The following is a 5,620-nucleotide window of genomic DNA, read 5'->3' as shown; positions in this document are numbered from 1 at the left end:
CTTAAAGGTTCCACCACCTCCTACTAGTACTATAGGCTGGAGATCAAATCTTTAATACCTGAGGGACACTGTGACAGACATCACCTTTGCCATACACCAAGAGGAAGAGATTCCACAATGGTGCAAATACCAGGAGGCAAGGATAGTTGGGAGCCATTTTAGTCTGTCTACCACAAAAAGAAATGAATGAAATAACAGATTTTGAGTAGAAAGAAGAGAAGCAGAAGGAGCAAAACACAGCAGATCTCCTAAGAAGAAAGACGATGGGGTCATCCCTTGAGAGGTCAAGAGCCTAAATGAAGGATGTGGGAGGAAAAGATTTGTGATGAGGAAGAATCCATAGGTGAAGCAGGTTTCCACACAGCCCTGAGGGCCTCACGGTTTGGAAAGAATGAGTTTGCTGTGAGTCAATTAGGAGGAAAGTGATTTGCTGAAGCAATAGATGGTGTTCTGATTTCAGTCAGAAAACAGAAGATGGAGGGATTAGCGGGGAGTACAATTTGAATGATCAAGGTCAAGAGTTTCTATGATGCTGGTTTAAAACAATAAAATCACCAAACGACTGACTCATTTTTCTACTTCCTACTTCCACTGTCCTACTTCAACTAGTCTGAAGTCTGAGTGTTACAGGTCAGCCCGGCTCTGTGAAGGCCAGCAATCCACCATGATGCAGTCACGTTTCACCAGACCTTCCAGGTGACCCCACCACGGCCATTGCAAAACAGTTGCTCTTTCTGTGGAGTCAGGACCCTCCTTGGAGGTATCAGGATCTCCTCTCTACCTCTAAGAGCCTCCTGGTGCTGCCCTTGGCTCTTACCAGCCCTCTCCCTAGTACTAATACTATGCCTTCCTCAACATTGCCTGCTCCCTTCATCCTCTACCTTAGCCACGGTGCTTTTGGTGTTTAGGTCCTTTGTAGATACAACATACAGTGAGTTTTTGACTTCGAGTTCATAACTGGTGCAGGAGGTTAAACTGCGGAAGTAGAAGATACTGGGATTGGTTTGTTAAGAAATTTCATTATCCATTTCCAGGATTTACTGCTGCTGTTGTTGTTGGTTTTTTTTCCTTGACCATGCTGCCTCTTTGGTCTGGTTATTGCGCTGTTGAATAGGGCTAGACCAACAAAAGTGAGCCATCCAATGGCCTTTAAAGGTCATCTTGTCTAGCTTCCTAGCAATGATGTTACTTAAAATATTATTCCCACGTGGGAAGATTGCAGGAGGAGGACACACATCCATGGCTGCATGAAACTGATGAGTGAGAAGTATTTTAGTTAAAGCATGGTGTTGATGTAAGTGTTTCTTGCTTCAGAACATTCTTGCAGAAAGGGTCATTATTCCTCACGTGAATAGAGCTATATCATGTCTCATTTCGCTCGGTGCCCTGAGCACCCAGCTCACTTTGAGCTCATAATACTCGTTCAATAGCATTTGTCAAAGTGAAGTGAGCTGATCTAAGGGTAAGACATCAGCAAATATGAGTCAACCCTGGATGATGTCAAATAAGTGAGAAATAGAAGATATCCAGGTGCTTTTAATAAGAGAGCAAATATTAACACTTGGAGACTTGCTCCTGTGTGTATTCCTTCATAGTCTTCCTATGTAAGACATTGCTTTTTAAAAATGCAGGATCAGGAGCTGGTTTTAAAAGAAAACTTTGGGCTGACATATTTAAATGTACACAAAAGTAGAGAAGAAAATAGCAATTACCCATATTCCTACCGTATGAATTAAGTTCTCTTAACATTTTGGTATATTTGCTTCCTGCCTTTTCATTCGGCATTCTAGTTTTAAAACCAACAATGGTTCAACTATGTGCTGAAAAATATGAAGTGTGTCAGTGTGTATGTGTATACATGTATACATGCTCACACATTTGTGACTTGTTGCTTGCCCATCCTGAATTTCTGTACTGGAAGGTGCCACATTACAAACTGCTGTGGCAATAATGGAATAAGGAAGCCATGATTTTACATGTCAATGTATAGATGCACTACTCAATAATACATTTTTAAGGCCAGGCATGGTGGCTCAAGCCTATAATCCTAGATACTTGAGAGGAAGAGAGTGGGAAAATCGTGGTTTGAGGCCAGCCAGTGCAGAATGTTCATTAGACCCCATCTCAACCAATGGCTGGGCATGGTGGCTCATGCCTGACATCCCAGCTACTTGGGGAGCACAAAGAGGAGGATTGTGGGCCAGGCCAGCCCAGGCACAAGCAAGACCAATCTCAAAAATAACCATGCAAAAATGGCAGATGGTAGAGTGCCTGCCTAGCAAGCAAGAGACGCTAAATTCAACCCCCAGTACCACCCAAAATTGAAGGTATAAAAACATAAGCAATGCATAGACAGTACAAAGTTCTACACGACCCTCTGGCCTTCATTCTTTCTGTTTTTCTGACTAGTGTTGCCAGTTCTGTGAGTGTTTCCAGAAATATTATCTGCATACGCAAACACATATTTTCTACTCTCCTATACAGATGGTAACATATGATGCATACTATTTTGCCCTTAAGCCTAGGGTTTTGGAAAATTTGGAAGACTGTCTTTTTCCCCTCATAGTCTCAGACAATTAACTCGGGGTGGTCACTAGCTGGGCAGGTTCCTTCAAGTCACAAATTCCTAGGTCACTGTTAGACAGTTTGCTCTTGTTCACTGTGGTTGAACTTGCTTACTTAAAATCCAAAGAGGGGGGGGGGGAGAGAGAGAGAGAGAGAGAGAGAGAGAGAGAGAGAGAGAGAGAGAGAGAGAGAGAGAGAGAGAGAGAGAGAGAGAGAGAGAGAGAGAGAGAGAGAGAGAGAGAGAGAGAGAGAGAGAGAGAGAGAGAGAGAGAGAGAGAGAGAGAGAGAGAAAAGAAGAAGAAGAAGAAGAAGAAGAAGAAGAAGAAGAAGAAGAAGAAGAAAAGAAGAAGAAGAAGAAGAAGAAGAATAGAAGGAGAAGGAGGAGGACAAGGAGGAGGAGGAGGAGAAGAAGAAGAAGACGAAGAAAGAGGAGGAGGAGGAGGGGGGAAAAGAAAGGAAGAGAAAGAAAAGAAAAGAACAAATCCTTTTTATATTTTTTGGTAGCTAAAGTAAAATCCTGCAGAACACAACAAAACCAAACAGGGAAAATTTGGGGCTCAGCTTAAAATACAGCTGGGTAAGCCCACATGTCGTTGCTGGAATAACAACCAGCTGGGAGGGCTAAATTTAGCCTGGAGCCTTAAATACGGTCAGTTCTGATGTCCACAGCCTCCAGGCGTTGAATTCTGCCCTGGCTCCCAAGTTAGTACATGAGAAGAAATGTTTGCCAAAAATGCTGACTTTGTGAAAACAGTCTAGTCAATCTGGTGTGGTTTAATAGGCTGTAAAGGGTTTGGTTTATAATCAGTCAATAGGCAAACATTATGATCTGTTCTTAGGGGACCGGGATGATGCCAAACAACAGGAAACGTTGCATACAACAATAAAGATCTTTTTTTAAAATATGGAACGCTTCACGAATTCGCGCGCCATCCTTGTGCAGGGGCCATGCGAATCTTCTCTGTATCGTTCCAGTTTTAATGTATGTGCTGCCGAAGTGAGCACTGTAATGATCATTTTTAATTTTGATTTTTTTAAATGATGGAACAAAGTGGAAACGGAAGTGGGTCCCACTCTCAGGGATGCCCTAAAGGAAAATGAAAAGTGGGCAGAATCGGTCCTCTACACGTAGCCCCAAGAGTCCCCTGTTTATGAGCTGTCCCCTCCTCCCAGTGGAGGACCACAAAGGACAGGGAGCCCCTGATTTTGCGATTTGGTTAGCCTGAGTTCCCTCGTTTGTTTAAGTGAGGGGTTGGGCTAGCTGAGCTCTGAGCCCCTAGCCCTTCAGCTCTGCAATTCTTGGTACTTTGTGACTCCTATGACTGCCTGTGACCTGCAGTGGCCCCACACCCCTACCCTAGCCCTCTGCAACCCAAGTGGCATGGCAATCTCTGTACCTCAATGGGAGACCACATGTAGAAAATATAACTTGGTAAAGGTGGAGCATGAAGAAGCTGAGAGAGCCTGGCATCACTCCTGGTCCTGAGGGTGGCACCAGGAAGGCCTGACCACCCTTCAGCATCAGGGGGGCCCCCAGGTCCTCCAGGAGAATAAACAGGAAGAGGATGCCATGTCTAACTCTCATGGCTGCTCTACACTCACATGGGTGAAGAAAATGTCTCTCGCGATCCTCACATGGCTCCTGCCCACCGGGTAGTGATAAAGAGAAACTAGACTGAGTCCAGCCAGCTTAAGACGCAATCAGATGCCATGGGTAACAAGCAGTGTCTTTAGGGTTCCTTCAGTCTCTGTGTTTGAACTGTCCAGTGTTCCACTTTCCTTCCATTTTAGTGTGATTGAGGGTCTGGTGTTTGAGATTTACTGGATGGCATGGCAGTCAGGATTGGGAAGGCTTCCTGATCTTCTGCTGTTGACTGGGTGTGAACACCCTTGGTGATCCAAAATTGTGGTTGGAGTGGTTGGACTGGTTTGTTGTTCTGGTCTCATCTGTCTGTGAGCTCTTAGTGTGGTCTTGCTCAATCTATTTGGGAATCCACTGTCCCTCCCTGTGGATCTGGCTTCCCTTTGCCTCTCTCTGTCATCACAGACACCTCTCTAAGTCCCCACCTCCCTGTTTCTCTGGGCCCTGACCAGGCTGCCACCTATAGCCTTGCTTGCAGGAGTAGTTTGCTCCCAGGAATGTCTAGCCCACAGAAACAGAACGGTACTCAAGAGGAAACAGTTTAGACCCTCTCTCTGCCCTCCTAACAATGCAGGGCTACCTTAGCTTGACCTTGCCAGCAGTGCCCTCTAAGACCCCCATGGAGAATAGGGCACAGCCTTGCCACTCAGTATTTTCTTCAGACTGATTTGAGCACTCCTCCTCCTGGTCTATAGCAGAGAGTGCTGAAAGCAACCCAGAGCTGCAGGGCCTTCTACCTCCCTCTTTTCCTCAGGATGGGATTTTGAAAATATCCCTATTCCTGAATTGGGAGCATGGCTCAAGTGGTAGAGCACTTGCCAAGCAAGCATGAGGCCTGGGGTTCAAACTCCAGTAGCACAAAATAAGTCCTGTCTACCTGTAATTTTCATTATGTGAAAGTTGATAGTTGCATATGTTACCACACATAGCTGTTAATATGTTAAGCAGAGTTTAACTTTGTAGAAAATGTGTTTTTTTTGTTGATGTTTGTTTTCTGCAGTTCTGGGATTTGAACTCAGGGCCTATACCTTGAGCCACTCCGCCAGCCCTTTTTTGTGAAGGGTTTTTTTTGAGATACGGTCTCTCAAACTATTTGCCTGGAGCTGACTTCAAACCGTAATCCTCCTGGGATGCGGGGAAAAAGGAACCCTCTTACAGTGTTGGTGGGAATGTAAACTAGTACAACCACTCTGGAAAAAAATTTGGAGGCTACTTAAAAAGCTAGACATTGATCTACCATTTGATCCAGCAATCCCACTCTTGCGGATATACCCAAAAGACTGTGACACAGGTTACTCCAGAGGCACCTGCACACCCATGTTTATTGCGGCACTTTTCACAATAGCCAAGTTATGGAAACAGCCAAGATGCCCCAGCACTGACGAATGGATTAAGAAAATGTGGTATCTATAC

At 44.8% G+C, this 5,620-nt stretch overlaps 1 non-coding gene across 1 annotated transcript; it reads right to left on the bottom strand.

The window, feature by feature from the left end:
- Positions 1–3,463: 3,463 nt before the first annotated feature.
- LOC141416036 (U6 spliceosomal RNA) lies at positions 3,464–3,570 on the bottom strand. Its single transcript, XR_012440967.1, has one exon. It is a non-coding gene; the product is annotated as a U6 spliceosomal RNA (small nuclear RNA).
- Between the last annotated feature and the right edge of the window lie 2,050 nt (positions 3,571–5,620).

This window comes from Castor canadensis, chromosome 1 (genome assembly GCF_047511655.1).
Source record: "Castor canadensis chromosome 1, mCasCan1.hap1v2, whole genome shotgun sequence".
Classification (NCBI taxonomy): domain Eukaryota; kingdom Metazoa; phylum Chordata; class Mammalia; order Rodentia; family Castoridae; genus Castor; species Castor canadensis.
Note: the sequence above shows the minus strand (reverse complement) of the source record. Positions and strands in the feature narration are given on the sequence as shown.